Raw genomic sequence first — 16,681 nt, forward strand, 5'->3', positions numbered from 1 at the left:
TACTAATGCCTTTTAAAGACAGATGGTGTTGAAGTCAATAGAGCCCAGATCACTAAGATCTGAATTCAAATCTTGTTGTAGACTCTTATTAGCTATTTAAGCCTGGGCAAATCACTTAACCTCAGTTTGTCTTAGTTTCCTCAACTATATAATACGGCTGATAATTGCACCTTAAATCAGTTTTGTTTTGTTTTTTATATTTATTATTATTATTATTTTATTATAGATTTTTATTTACAAGATATATGCATGGATAATTTTTTAGCATTGACCCTTGCAAAACCTTCAGTTCCAACTCTTTCCCCTCCTTCTCCCCACCCCTGCTTTAGATGGCAGGTAGACCAATACATATTAAACATGTTAAAGTATAACAACATAACATTCTCACTCTTTTTGTTGTTGTTTGCTTGCATTTTTTTTTTTTACTCATTTACTTTCTTTTTTGGATCTGATTTTTCTTATGCAACAAGAGAATTGTATAAATATGTTTTTATATATTGGATTTAACAAATTGTGGTCCACACTCATTTCCCAGTGTTCTTTTACTGGGTGTAGCTGGTTCTGTTCATCACTGATCAATTGGAACTGATGTGGTTCATCTCATTGCTGAAGATAGCCATTTCCATCAGAATTGATCCTCAAATAGTATTGTTGTTGAAGTGTATAATGATCTTCTGGTTTCTGCTCATTTCATTTAGCATCAGTTCATGTAATTCTCTCCCAGCCTCTTTTTATTCATCTTGCTACCACTCCCTCTTCTAAAAACAAATACAAACACTTGGGGCTTAGAAGGAAAGTCCCCCAAATCTAAGTGACCAGCCACAGTATTCTGCCTGGTATCATAATCTCATCATGAGGATAGAGGGTAAGAGGCAAGCTGGAATGGGAAAATGAAGTCCAGAACAGGAGTAGGTGGCTCTTAGAAAGTCCAGAGTAAGAAAGGGGATCAAACAGTATAAGAGAGGGACTTGTTCACCCCACCTCCCACAACTAAAAGTCTCTGGCTTATTAATTTAGATTAATTCCAAACTGAAAGAAGGACCAATTTTCTTTTGGAAATCTTGGCAATCTCTCAGAGAGAGGAGTACTCTGGTAACTGGCAGGGGTGATGGATACAATGACAATGGTGACAGTGACCATGACTGTTGCTGTCCTTGTTGTGATCCCAAGAATAAGTAGAAAGCAAGCATGGCTTGTTGATTCATACAGATCTTTAGAATTCTAAAATCAGGGAATCAGATGCAGAAAATTGTGTGTAGAATTTAGGGGCACTGTGGAAAATGAAACTTCCTTAACAACTTGAGGAATTTTTTTTTAATAGGTGGGGTGTGACTAGCCCTCAATTCTCTTCAGCAATCATGAAGGAACTTTTTCTTTTTCAGAGAGCACTGGTCAATAGGATTTCTAGGAAAATTCCTGGTTTGACTTGGTTCTAAGTAAATTATTTTTATTTTAGGGGAAAAGGGAAGTTTATAACAGAAATTTGGCAATAACCTTGGGTGGGATGAGTTACATGATCTCTCTTGGACTAAATTTCCTCACTTATAAAATGAGGGATTTGGATCAGATGATGTTTGAGATTTCTTCCAAATCTTAGTCTCATGGCTAAGATTTCTTCAAATAATCCTCCTAAGGAAAGAAAATGACCAAGGACTCTAAGAATCTAGTGCCCAATTCTGCCTGTCTGAAAACAAAAAAAACAAAACAGGGCTATTTAATCATTGTACAAATAAAAATTTCACTCTTAAAAAAATTTGAGGAGCAGCTAGGTGGCGCAGTGGATAGAGCACCAGCCTTGAATTCAGGAGGACCCGAGTTCAAATGTGGTCTCAGACACTTAACACTTCTTAGCTGTGTGACCCTGGGCAAGTCACTTAACCCCAGCCTAAAAAGAAAAAAAATTTTTTTGATATACTTTAACATATTTAACATGTATGGGACTATCTGCCATCTAGGAGAGGGGGTGGAGAGAAGGAGGCGAAAAGTTGGAATAGAAGTTTTTGCAAGCGCCAATGTTGAAAAATTACCCATGCATATGTTTTGTCAATAAAAAGCTATAATAATAAAAATTTAAAAAGTTTGGCTCAGAGGGCTAGCCATAGGAGAATTTCCTCAGACTTCTTTAAAGACCTCATCTTAAAGAACTAAGCTTTCCAAAGACACGGAGTTTTTGGTTTTATTTTTGTTTTTATTTTTTTTTTAAATCTCTTGATTGACTAACTCTTGGGAAATTGATTTAGAACTGCAAGGACATTGAGGTTATTGGGTCTCTTCATTTTAGAAGTCAGGAGCTGTATAAAGTTAAATGATTCTCCTAAGATGTCTAGATGACATCTAGACAGGGTTTAGGATGAAATCTGAGGTCTTCCTCACTCCAAGTTCAGTATTCCACTACAACACTCTATCTTTCATAATAAGCCAAGATTTAAACTACTATATAGAAAAATGCCAAATGTCCAGGCTGCTTTTCTGATACGGTTTACTTTCAAATTAAATTCTATCAGGTTTGGAAAAGCCAGAGCTTTTAGGAAAAGTTTATCAGATTTTCAAAATTGACTATTGGGTCCAAGACTCTCTTTTTGATTCCATATATCTCCCTTGGCAATACCAAGTTGCCACAGTATAACTGTGCAACACCACATTTACCATTCTGAGAATATAGTACAGTATCTTCCACAGAGCAGAAGAACAATAAACGTCACCTACATCAATGATGTTTGCTTCAGTACAACACTGTCTAATGGCAAATGATAATCATAGTTCATATTTTTAAAAATATGTTAAAGTATATGTTAAATACAATATATGTTTGCATATCCATACAGTTATTTTGCAGCACAAGAAAAATAGGACTTAGAAATAAGGTAAAATTAACCTGAGAAGGAAATAAAAAATACAAGTGGACAAAAACAGAGGGAGTAGAAATGCTATGTTGTGGTTCACACTCATTTCCCAGAGTTTTTTTGCTGAGTGTAGCTGGTTCTCTTCATTATTGAACAGATGGAACTGATTTGGTTCATCTCCTTGTTGAAGAGGGTCACTCCATCAGAATTGATCATCATATAGTATTGTTGTTGAAGTGTATCATGATCTCCTGGTCCTGCTCATTTCACTCAGCATCAGTTCATGTAAGTCTCTCCAGGCCTTTCTGAAATCATCCTGTTGGTCATTTCTTACAGAACAATAATATTCCATGACATTCATATATCACAATTTATTCATCCATTCTCCAATTGATGGGCATCCATTCAATTTCCAGTTTCTAGCCACTACAAAAAGAGCTGCTGCAAACATTTTTGCACATACAGGTCCTTTTCCCTTCTTTAAAATCTCTTTGGGATATAAACCCAGTAGTAACACTGCTGGATCAAAGGGTTTGCACAGTTTGATAACTTTTTGAGTATAATTCCAAATTGCTCTCCAAAATGGCTGGATGCATTCACAATTCCACCAACAATGTATCAGTGTCACAGTTCATATTTTTTATTAAGTTTTACAAAATATTTTCTTCATAATCACTTTATGAGGTGGATGGTGCAAATTCCATCATCTGATCATAAAATTAGAGCTGACCACCTAGTCAAATCCCTTCTTTTTATAGCTTAGAAAATTGAGGTTGAGAGATCATATATCTTGACCATTATTTCCCACTCAACTGCTTTTCTAGTCTTCATTATTTCCAGAAATTCATCATTCTGCAAGATGAAATTAACTCAGAAACTCTCACATCCTCAATACCTCCTTCCCTTAGCAATACCTTCCTTTACTTCTAATTGGAGAGAATAGAGGATTGACATTAAAGACCTCCTTCTTGATCTTCTATCATTTAAAAAAGGCTCTCTGACAATTCACTTAATCATTTCTCATTCAGGACTTAATAATCTCCAGAAATTCATTATTTTAAAAGATGAAATAAACTCTAAAACATACATCCTCCGATCATCTCCAGCTAAATCTTCCATTTAAAGGAAGGCACTGGGTTATGCTCCCAGCTAAAGCTGGGCTCTCTCCTATGTACTGCATTATGTGCTTTAGTTGCTCTAACATTTCTAGTTAAAATTAACTCAGGGAAGCATTTAAATATTGAGAAACCAGCAAATTTTTCATAAATGGGTATTGTACCCAGTTTATATAAACCAAAATAGTAAATGTCTTCTAATCTGTTTAAATAGCCTATCTCCACACCTTGGAAATGATAATACAACTGCTTACAAAACAGGTTCACATGTTCTCTTTTCCTCAATACCTCCACTGGTTTCCCTCTAGTTAATATGCTAACATTAAAGAATTTACCCAATGAGGTAATGACTTTTTTTGCTCTTTTCATCATTCTGTACATCTATTTGATATCTCTAATACATCCCAAACATACTCCTTTCCCAAGCTCATTTGTCCTTGATAATATCTTTGATACACTTTTTACATGCAAGTTACCATTGACAATATGGTACTGCCTGCTAGGATCTAAAATGGCAAAGCAACCCAAACAGAAACCTATTTGAATCTTCAAAACAAAACAGACAAAGAAAAAAAAAAGAAAGAAAAATTATCTTCCAGGAAAGTGATGCTTCATCTAAATAAATGTTAGGCATTTGCCAGTGGGCATATGTATGGAGAAATCATCTGAGGGCTTTAGAGAATTTCTGAAATCTTTTAAATCACACTAACATATAGATTGGTGTCATGGAAAGATCACTGGATTTGAATTTCAATTTGCACTTTACAACCTAAAAGGCATTTTTCAATGTCTTCTCTCTCTCTAGACCTAGTTTTCCACATCTGCAAAGGGAAAAGGATTGGCTTACTTAGCTTAAAGAGCCTCAGGCCTCTTCCTAATTTGAATCTATGATCCTAGAAGTTCTATCTACCTGTATCTAAGGTGGGACTGTACCATATGAATTTCCAAAAAAAAAAAAAACTATGTATTACTGAACATTTATTGAATTGAAAATGTAATTGATTATATTAGCTAAACTTTTTCAAATTTTTATTTTCCATTTTTCCTAAAAGTTATATATTTTTTAAATATGGAAGTTTCTTATTTAAAGTGAGAGGATTTTTTGCACTTCTGAAAAAAAACTGTGTTTTCAAGATAGGTTGCTTTATATTCTCTTTTCATCAATGTTCCCATGGCAGAGCACCATGAAGATTATTTAAAGGTACAGTTATCCCTTCTACATTGTGACTTTCCCAACTCTGTTTTGATATATTGAGGGTTGACATAATAAATTAAATGGGAATTTGGGAGGGGAGTTCTGCAGAAGCCTCAGACAACATGCAAAGGCCAGAAGACAACATAGAAAAAAGTTTAGAAACTCAGAAATACACAAAATATACATGTAGTATTATAGAATATCAACCTAAGTTGTATAAGATACTATAAACCTAGAAGATTAAGTTACACAAAAAGATAGTAAAACAATAGCAAAACAAAAACAGAATTCAAATCTATGTACTCTGACTCTAGATATAGCACTTGTTTCACTACACCATAAGAAAAGTCATTTAATCTTTATTGTAACTTTGATTAATTGGAATATTAATTATTAAATAAACCTTGGCTAATTTCCAGGGCTCCAAGACCCAATTAGAAGCAAAATATGCTTGCCATGAGCAAATTTATGACCATTCATCAACATCTCCCTTCAGAAGACATTAAGGAGACAAATTGTCATCACATTTCCTGTGCTTGTTTTCCTCCCCCTTACTCTTACAGTGGGGGGTCAAAGGAAGAAGGGGAGGTGCTTACATGAAATCTGCCAACCTAAGTTTAATATTACAGGAATTCAGGTCAAGTGACTGAATAAACAACAGAGGCCTACATAAAGTCTTTCGTTGACTAGTCCAAAGAACTCACTGTTGAAATTGGAAAAAAATAGGCTGTTGGATAAAATCTCCTTTTTTCCTTTTTATTTAAGTTTAATGGGCTCAAACCAACAATGACATCTTTGTTAAATCTTTTCATGAAATATTTAGCTTTATACTGGTACAGTCTACTTAAGCTGGCCAACAAGTTCCCAGTTGATAAGTCTAAAGAATGTACTCCTATTCTGTGGCAGAAATCAGTTGATTTATTTTGGGATGTATGTAAGCAGCTATCTCCTTCATTCATGGATTTTTCTCTTAGATTTTTCTGTGTGATCAAATACTTTTCACCTATAGAACTGACTGCAGTGAAATATTTTGTCCTATGGTGACTTTCACCAAGACAGTGCATTATCAAGGCAGCTGTCCTATTTAGTTTTGCCAAAAGATTAAATTGTTAGCTGAATAACAGCTGCAACAGCTAGGATAAAACTAAAGTTTCCAAATCCTCATGCTTCTTTATAGGTGGTCACCACATGCAGGGCGTCTATGCAACTCTACCCAGCCTCTGTAACTTGAACTCAAAGAAAAGGAAATTGTAAACGAACAAATCATTTCAACAGGTATTTATGCCTGCTATTTATTGAGCATTAATTCATTCTTTTGTATTAACTGACCTATGGGCTAAGAATCACATGGAGATGTAGGACATATCTCTGCCCAGCAGGTCATTTCCACAGGCTGTTTCACCATAACAGAGAATTGTTGAGTTAGAAGAGATTTTACAGAGGGAATCTCCACAGAAACATACTTGAGAAGTGGCCACCCAAATTCTGCTTGAAGAACCATAAAGATTAAGAACCCATCATCACATGATGCCTGCCATTAACCTTCTGAATTGCTCTAATTGTTAGGAAGCTTTTCCTCACAATAAATCTAACTTAATCTGTTTGCAACTTCTAGTTATTTGATCCTAGTTCTGGCCTTTTTGAAGCAAACAGAAATGGTTTAGGTCTTCACCTATATGATGTCCCTTTAAATACTTGAACTACAATTATTATGTCTGCCTCCTCCCCACTTCTACCCCAATTACCACCAGTCAGAAGGCAGCTATATGCACAATTCTTTCAGCAGATTTTCATATATCATTGACTCAAGGTGTTGACCCATTGTGGTTGGTTTCTTTGGACATTCTCCAAATTACATAATGTATTTTTTTAAATTTTCAATGGTATTTTATTTTTTAAAATACATGTAAAGATAGCTTTCAACATTCATTTCTGTAGAACTTTGTTTTCCAAATTTTTCTCCCAACCTCTTTTACCTCCCTCTCTGTAAGACAGAAAGCACTCTAGTATAGGTTAAATATGTTACACAATGTCTTTAAACCAATCTGAGCATTCTGGTTATTGTAGTCCAAATTGTTATTCATTATCTAAGACCAAAATGATATCATGATATTGGGGTCAGCATTACAGGGTGTTCAACTGTGGCTATTCAGACCAATATGAACTCAGAAGACTCTACCACAGGTCAGGCACAAATAGTATGTATAAATATTTGGAATGGATATGTGTAGAGGGCTGAAACTCCAAAAAGGTATGCTTGAATCAGAAAACCGAGCAGAAACCTTGAGAGTGTTCTTCTGTTGTTCTTTTGACCTCTGTTTGAGTTTTCTGAAAAATAGTATTTTAGGCAAATATATATTTGACGTGGAGCAATGTGGTCAACCCATAGGAGTTGCAATCTGTGGTAGAATTTAAATGTTTGGCAATTCAGCTCAAGAAAGTCTCTCAGTGAGCAACACTTGATCTTGCCAGATGATCTTCAGAATTTTCCTAAGATATTTCAAAGCGAAGCTGCTCAATTATCTGGCATACTGGTAAAGTATCACAGGCATACAACAATGAAGTCACCACAATGCCTCTATAGACCTTCAGTTTGTAATAAGCCTAACACTTCTGTTCTCCCATACTTTCTTTTGGAGCCTCCCAAATACTGAGATAGCTCTGGATATATCAACCTCATCTGTCTACATTCCTGAAAAGTATCCTACCAAGGTAAGTGAACTTAGCCATGGCATTCAAAATTTCTCTATCTGCTATAACTGATGATTCCACATATGGATGGTGTAGTGCTAACTGTTGGAGGACCTCTGTTTTCATAGTGTTGATTGTCAAGCAAAAATTAACAAAAGCAGATAGATACTTTTTTGTATCTCAGCCTCAGACACCACATTGAGTCAACTCCAAGGTAAGGTTTGATTTCCTCAACCTCAAAATAAGTACAAGAATAGGTTGTTAAGGTTGTTAAGATGAAAATACTTTGTAAATGTTAAGGGTTATAGAAATGTTTGGTTGTCAGTATATGAAGCTCCCCAAATTAAATGATTACAAAAGATGAGCAAATGTCAAGTTAAGAAGTATTTGCTAATTACTTACTAAGTGCCAGGCACAATGCTAAATCTAGGGCAATAATAAGTTGAAAACTATCTTTGCATGTATTTTGAAAATAAAAGGCTATTATTATTATAATTATAATAATAAGACAATAATAGAAGCGACATTGTAAATGTGTGTGTTCAGTTGTTTATTACTTCATGAGTCAGGGAGAGAGAGAGAACTAGCACTTCAGGCTCAGAATTTCAGGAAGCAAAGTAAATCTAATAAAACTATGTTAGGATCCTAGGGGGAAATAGATTAATAAAAATCATCAGATTTTTATAACATGTATGTTCAGCTGTGTAGAACCAACAAATAATAAACTATAGGAAGTACTTGATATTCTCAGGAATTTTTTAAAAATATCGAGAATGTTAAAAGTGAGTGCATCTGTTCCCTGCAGGCACTAACTAATTGTCTCTGGATAGATCTTGTGTAGGATTACCAGATTTTTGAAGGAAGTTCTAAAACTTTGCTCAGTGAATTCTTTTCCTATCAAAGTCCTGTCAGGAAAGCCCAGCTTCCAGGGAGACCAGGCTTATTTATTTGATCAACATATTCCATTCCCAAAGGAACAATCCCAAGATAAGGTTGCTTTAATGAGTAAAGAATTGGGGAGAAGAGATTTAAGATTGTCTTAAGGGCAAGGAACAGTGCCTTAGCAACTGTAGATGGATGGATGGGTGAATAGATAGATAATTAGACACACAGACAGAGCATTTACTAAGTGCTTACTATGTGCCAGGTACTATGCTAAGCCCTAGGAAATACAAATACAAACGAAAAGATAGTCCTTTGACTGTGGAAATTGTTTTTGTTGTTGTTTGTCCTTCTTTCTTGAAGAGGACTAAAGCATCAGGAAGGTGATGCCATGACTTGCAAGTGAATTAGATTTAAGTGAAAAAGGGCAAAGTCACCAGCCTTACTTTCTCCTCTGGAGTTATCTGGGTCCAGTGACAAGATATAGACCAGGACTTCTAGCCCTGGATGCAAGGGAGACCTTGGTCTTTTAGCTCTCATTGATTGGCCAACAATTCCTCCCAGCCCAAGCCCCATCTGGTCATTGTTTGGGTCATGATGGCTCAGAGTGAATGTAAGTAGAAATTGTTTCTAGTTTTTATCAGAAATCCTGAGAGTCTTCCCCTTCCAGATTGTCTTGTATAAGAATTTTTAAAAAATAGGAAAATGGGAAAGAGAAGAGGAAGGTATACAGGATGGGACAAGGCAGAGAAATAATTCAAGAACTCAAAGGCTGATCAGAGTTAGAAGTGAGTGTATGACTGGTGTGGGTGCTTCTTCTACAGAGATTTGAGAAGGAACTTGCCATTTGGAGAAAGAGACACCATTATCATGAGAGGTTACTTGTCCTTCATTTTTGTAGAGGACCATGACATCAGAGAGGTGATGCCATAACAGCCAAGTAAATTGGATTTGAGGGAGGGAGGCTGTGCAAGGTCACCTGCCTCATTTTCCCCTCCAGAGCTATCTGAGTCCAATGGCCAGAGAGAGATCAGGATTTCTGGATGTGGTCCCTGTGAGAAGGACTCTAGTGGTAAAGGTAGAGAGGTTAGTAGGGGAGCCATGTTCTGCTGGGAACATCAAGTAAGCATGGTTAATTCAAATGGTTTCTCAAATGGAGGGTGGGAAATATTACAAGGAGTATTTGATTAGAGAATTTCTTTTCATTGATTTTCAATTCTTCCAGAAATTAGTACAAAAACTCACTCAGTAAGCTAAAACCACTACTGATTCATGCTTTAGTATGTATTAATGAAATTAATTGTTTCTCAATCGTTATGGCCTGAAAAGAAGAATTTGGTAATTTTGGAACAGAGATAGAGGTGGATGTCACTGTGGGAATCCAGAGAATCAAAAGACTAGGTGAAGACATAGATTTATTACAGTGGTCCTCAAACTTTTTAAATAGGGGGCCAGTTCACTGTCCCTCAGACTATTGGAGGACCAGACTATAGTAAAAACAAAACCTCACACTGTCTCCGCCCCTCAGCCATTTACCATAACCCAGCGGGCCACATAAACGTCCTCAGCATCTGGCCCGTGGGCCGTAGTTTGAGAACCCCTGCTAGAAGGAGTAAGGAATGACAGTAAAAAGAAGAAGAAAGGCAAGCAAAGGAAAAGAAGTTTAAGGGCACTAACATTCTACTTCACATTTACCTACAATTGGCTCTGCTGGAAGAGAGCCATGCATGTATCTCCATACAAGTGATAACATCTATGAAATCACTATCTCTTACTCCATGGGATATATCTCTCTGGAAAAAAATGCTTTCATGCACAATCAATGGACAATTTACTATCATTTAAAACTGAAAAAATTAAATATTTTCCAATTTTCACCCTTTCCTATTTAATATTGGTGTTAGTAACTGAGTGGAAAGCTTAGGCTAAATTCTAGTACTAACTTTAGTATCTTCATAGTTAATTTATAGCATTGACTTTTATGTCACTTTCAAAGACCTTTCATACTTACTGGATTCATCCCTCCCATAACCACTGGCATTGAAATTAACTATAGCCACTGTGGCCACTCATATTCAATTATCCTGGTACAGATTTGTAGTTTTTTGGTGAGTTATTTTTTAAGAGTTTCTGGCAATCAAAACTTAATCCCCACTTCATGACTGCTATGGTCATCACCAAAAGACATTTTACAAATTGATTTCATGTAACACTATACAGAGAAAATAACATCAACCTCCTCTTTGACCTCTGAGAATTTACCATTTACTAAAACAGACATACTATTGCAAACACATGCATACAAAATACACCACTTCACACTCTCCCCACTCCTTTCTGCAGAACACTATTGAGTAATCTCAAAAATCTTTCCAACTGAAATAATTTTTGTCTTGGTCTTCCTAACATATAAAGTCCATGAAATTATTACCCTGTCCTGGGGTTCCCTACACAATTAAAAGGAGTATGTAGCAGCTGCAGAGGGGAAAAAAAAAGGTACAAACAAGTCAAAAACCATGTTCAAGTTCAAATTTTGTCATTAATTCTCTGTGTGACTTTCAATATTGATTCCTTTCTCAAAGTTTTAGAAATTTCATCTGTTAAATGAAGATGTTGGGATGAATGATTTCAAAATTTCCCTTTCAAATTCTCAGATCTATTCTAATACAGAAACTAATAGAGACTTCAACGAACAGTTGAATTTGACGCCTTCCTCTGTCCAGAAAGGTGATGAACTACAAGTGGGAAATGAAGAATATATTATCAGCATGATAAATATGATGATTCATTCTGCTTAGCATTATTTCAACAATTAACTGACTACTGTCCTATATTATTCTACTGTGTTATTTTGTACTAATGCTTTATTCAGTTACATTGTGACTTCCTTGAGGGCAGAAATTGTTCTTCTAAACTTTCCCACATGACTTAGTAAAAACTAAATAGTCAATGATGAAATGTTTTAGTTGTTAAAAACAAAGAAAAACCATTCCTTGAGAGAATATCATGTAAAGAAAAATTGTTGGAAGGCTTGTGATGGAGAGAGTCCTCTGCATCCAGAGAGAGATCTATGGGGATTGAGTGTGAATCACAACATAATATTTTCACTTTTGTTGTTGTTTGCTTGCTTGTTCTTTTTTTAATTTTTTTTTCCTTTTTGATGTGATTTTTCTTATGTAGCATGATAAATGTGGAAATATGTTTAGAAGAATTATACATGTTTAACCTATATTGGACTGCTTGCTGTCTAGGGGAGGGGAAAAGAGGGAAAGGAAGGAGAAAAATTTGGAACACAAGGTTTTGCAGGGGTGAATATTGAAAACTATCTTTGCATGTATTTTGAAAAATAAAAAACTATTATTATAAAAAGAAAATTATCAGAGTTCCATATCTGAAAAATTGTATTCCAAGACTTTGTACATATCTCTCAGTAACCTAGGCAGCTCTCTAAAAAGACTATCAGCTAATGGTTTGTATCAGTAAAGAATTCCCTACACTAATGAAATTACAAGCAGGTCTGAATACTGCCTTCCCCTTCTCCCAGCAAAATAAAACAAAATAAAATAAATTAGTGTATGGAATATAGTGACAGGTTTTCATTCATTCTTAAATCCATTCATTCATTCATTCTCATTCATTTTTCCTCTTTAATGATTTTAATGTATATTCCATTTTTCTTTCTGTTTTTTTTGTGTTTTTTTTCTTTTGCCTTTTATTATTTCACAGAAAGTCTTTCCAAGATTTTTCTATTTCCTCATATTTTTTTTTTCTTAATTTGAGTAACTTATATGTAAATCAATTATATTTAGTGGGGATTGTTTTATGGACCATTGATTTTATGGATGGATTATGCTAGGTGTATGTGAATTATGTAGCAAGACTAAACAATAACAGCTTGTGTCTGAAAAGCATTTAAACTGCAAAAGAGGTAAGGGAATAATTCATGTGTATTACAGTGACAGAGAAAGTTTAAATTAAAAAAAAAAAAAGACTCTACTGACTGAGTCTCTGAGGACATATCCAGATGTTTATTAGATTGATGAATAGCCTTGAAAGCATGTGATAGAATGAATAATTCACCAGTAAGTTAAAAGTGGTTAAGGGAGCCTCAAAGAAAACTACTTAAAGTTAATCTAAGGTCCAGGTGAATCACTAGAAAATAAGTTACCATATGGGAGTTTTTCACCTTGGCAAAATGGAGGAAATTACTCAGTACATTTCTTCTTCATTTCTGTTAATTCCCTGGTTACTGATGCCTCTCTCTGCCTACAGTGGGTCATGTATAGCAGAGGTTGAATTTGAACATACCCTATGAAGCACAATGGGAAATGGGCCTATTCCATTCCATGGCACATAGGTAGAATTTAGCTGAGTTCCCCTAGATACTTTTGGGGACATATGTTCTCAGTACTTAAGGACTAGAGATGATACAACAAATTTTCAGTAATCTTAATGGTTCACAAAGGAAGGGACTTGTGCCCAAAGGCAGCTGAGTCTCATAGTGGATAGGGGTCTGGATGTGAAATCAAAAAGGCCAATTCTGCTTCAAACATTTACTAGTTGTGTGATTCTGTACAAATTACTTAATTCTGGTTTGTTTCAGTTTCTTCAACTGCAAAATAAGGATGATAATAATAACACCTACTTCTTAGGGTTGTTGTGAGAATTAAATGAGATAATATTTGTAAAGTGTTTTGGACAGTGCCTGGTACATAGTATGTGCTTAATAAATGTTTACTCCATCCATCTATTTATATACAGGTGTTCACTAGGTGAGTCTAAGACTGGATCTCAAGAGCTAGCTGCCTCTTCTGCTTTGTGTTTTTTCCCCTGAATGTAGGGTACAGAAGAATAACTCTAATACAGATGTACTTAGCAGTAATGGCAGCCTCATGAATTCTGGACTTTCTGGTTTCCTCAGTTGGAGATCACTGGCAGCAAAAGCAAGTTTATGCAACTACATCCTTTTCAAAATAAATGGCTGCCAATAGGAGAAGGAGCCCAAGAGATTTCAAAAGATATAGCCCTTGAGGGATTTGTTCAGACATTGGAGAGTTGAGATGAAGGTAAAAAGGTTATTCAGCAGTCTTACTAAATGTCTCATATTTCCATTTCCAAGTTCTAGGAGAAAATTTCAGAAGTTTACTTTTCCAATAATTTTAGTAAAATTTCAGTAAAAAAAAAATCAGTAAAACTCAGGAAATTTCATGTTTGTCAGTCTAAGTTTATTTTTTATTTGTTTGTTTGTTTTGTTTTTGTGGGAACAACAAATAGCTGTCCTGTACTTCATCTATATTTCTTACTGAGTCAAATCTAAGCAGTAATTTTTTTCCAAAGTTATGCAATGGGTATGGTACAAAGAGTAGTGGGAGGAAGGATAAGAATTTAGAACTAGATTAAAAAAAATATTGTCAATTTTGCTACATATAATTGGGAAATAATAAAATTATAAAAAATATTTTTTAAAAACAGCAAATAATGATGAAGATTTTTGGCATCATGGTATTGTTTAAGGAGTACTGAATTAAGATTAGAAGATTTGAGTACTAACTAGTTACTAGCTTTGTAACATGTGAAAATTCATTTCATCTTTCCAAGCCTTTTTTCTTCGCTATGAAAGAAAGGACTTAAGTCAGTTAAAGCCAGTCTAGTACTAAATCCCACAAGACAAAAATAATTTGGGTCCAAATACTGTGAATTGTCTTAGTGCTCATCCTTTCAAAATGCTCTTGTTCCACTTTGTTTTTTTGGTGTTGTTTTTAGGCTGTAACCAAGATAACTTTCTCTTCCAAAAGGCTTCTGATAAAAGACAGCTACATGCCTCTCTCTGCCTACAGTGGGTCCATAAGTCAGGCAGACTGTCTCCACTTCTCTAATAGCAGGGTTTAATACTGTCTTGTATGCTCCTCAACCAGAGTTCATGGATTACATTCTTTTGGTGTATGTGGAGTAGATTAAAATGATACGATGTAGCATCCCCAACTGCTGAGGGAAAGCTTTTGGAAACTCAAGCATAGTTGCTGGGAACTCAGACCAGGTTTACATTTTTCAGATTCCTGCTTTACCTTATTTGGGTATGAGAAACAGAGTCAGGAGCACTCCTGGGATTCAACTTTGGTGGTGCTTCGTTAAGGAAAAAAAAAAAAAAAAAAGTCCTTCTTCCACAAAGACACATTACTATGTTTAAGTTTTCTGGCAAAAACAAATAAAATTTCCTGCTCTCTCTTTCAAGTTAGCAAAGATAGAAACTCATCCCATAGGCAGAAACAGGCTTCTGTTTTGAAGGACACTTATCACAAGTCTTCTTTCCACTGCTATTAAGAAGCAGATTTATACTGGACTGTAAGAAACATTGTACACTGGTCTCCAGAGAGAATGACCCAGGTGAGGCTGAGAACTCCCCCCAGCCCCATTTCTATTATTTGATATTTAGGTTTAGATTCCTTATCATAGACACAACTAGGATAATGTGACTAGGGTTTTGTCCTGGGGCACCAATATCTGAGGGGGTTCTGAGCAGTCTACTTTTACTCCTTCTTTAACAGTGGTGGATCTTATCACCAGGACACTCCTCTTCCAAGCCTATTTTTCCCCTCTACCACACATTGTCAAAAGCAACCAGCTATAAACTCAATTAAGAATTTCTGTTCTTTTTAGAATAAAGAATCAATTCAATGCATTTCATTGTGTGAGATAACTAGAATGATATTCTGCACGCCTTCCTGAAAGCTGATGTTAGCAAATATAGAGAATTTAGGTGAGTATACTTCTACCTATCATGATGATATAATTCTCTGCCTCTTACTGCTTTTTTATGTTTTTATTCTGGATGAGCAATCTCCCTGTGCTACTCCATATTCCCGCTTATTGACTTTATCCCATTCATTGCATTCTCCTGAAGGTAGATTCTTTGAGGGAACGGCCACCTCCCTCTCCCAGGATGACAACATCCAATTGGAGCAGACAGTAGAGAGTATGGAGCAGGACGAACTATGACTGTTCTAGGGCAAATTTTCTACTACCATCCCCCTTCCCTTGTCATCACGATTTTTTCTGGGGCATAAGAATTCCTAGTTGTGGATCTAGAGTTTGCACATGTGAGAGTATCAATCCAGGTCAAGGCTCCAAAATTTGATTTAGACCCTATCAAATGTTGAGAGTATATTCAGAAAACCAGATGAATTTATTCAGTTCAACTCTTTGTTTCAGTGCCAACTATGTTTCTTCATTAATCTGTATTTTCACTGGAAATGGCCAGGCTCCTTGGACTCATGCTTGGTATGCATAACTAAATCATGGTCCTGCCATTGGCTTGCTTAATGACATTTAAGCCAATGAATAAAACCCCAGCCTCACTGCTCTTGCTTTCTGTTCTGTAAGTGGGGATTATAGTTACAGGCCGAAGGAGTCTACTCTCAGAAATGAAGCCAGCAAGGTTTGTCCATCCTTAATATAATAGGAAGTAAATGGTGACAGAAACAGAATTAGGACATGGTGACAATTAAAGAGGGCAGAGCTCTTGTTAACTTTCAGGAAGGCATGAAAATTATCATTCTGGTTATATGCAAAGATGAGATACATTTGGAGAGATCCTTTTTTCTAGAAATCCTTGAGTGAATGAATGGCTAGATAGAATGAGTCACTAGCAGCTGCTAACAGTGATTTAGCATCTTATTCTCTATTTAATTCTCCCTCCTCTGTTTGCTGGGTAACATCAGCTTTCAGAATACAAACCTGAGGGGGGAGTGGTCTTTTTGTTTACCTGGGAAGCTAGGCAAACATTTCTCAACCACAGCTATTTCTATATCCATTTGGAAAGAAACTCTCTAAAAACTAAGATAGAGGAAGGAAGTGGGATCATGGACACCAAGTGATATACAAATAATTAGTATTTAGCCAGGTGATATAGTGGATTCAAGATGACTCATATTCCTGAGTCTCAGCTACTTACTAGC

The sequence above is a fragment of the Sminthopsis crassicaudata genome, chromosome 3, assembly GCF_048593235.1.
Source record: "Sminthopsis crassicaudata isolate SCR6 chromosome 3, ASM4859323v1, whole genome shotgun sequence".
Lineage (NCBI taxonomy): Eukaryota > Metazoa > Chordata > Mammalia > Dasyuromorphia > Dasyuridae > Sminthopsis > Sminthopsis crassicaudata.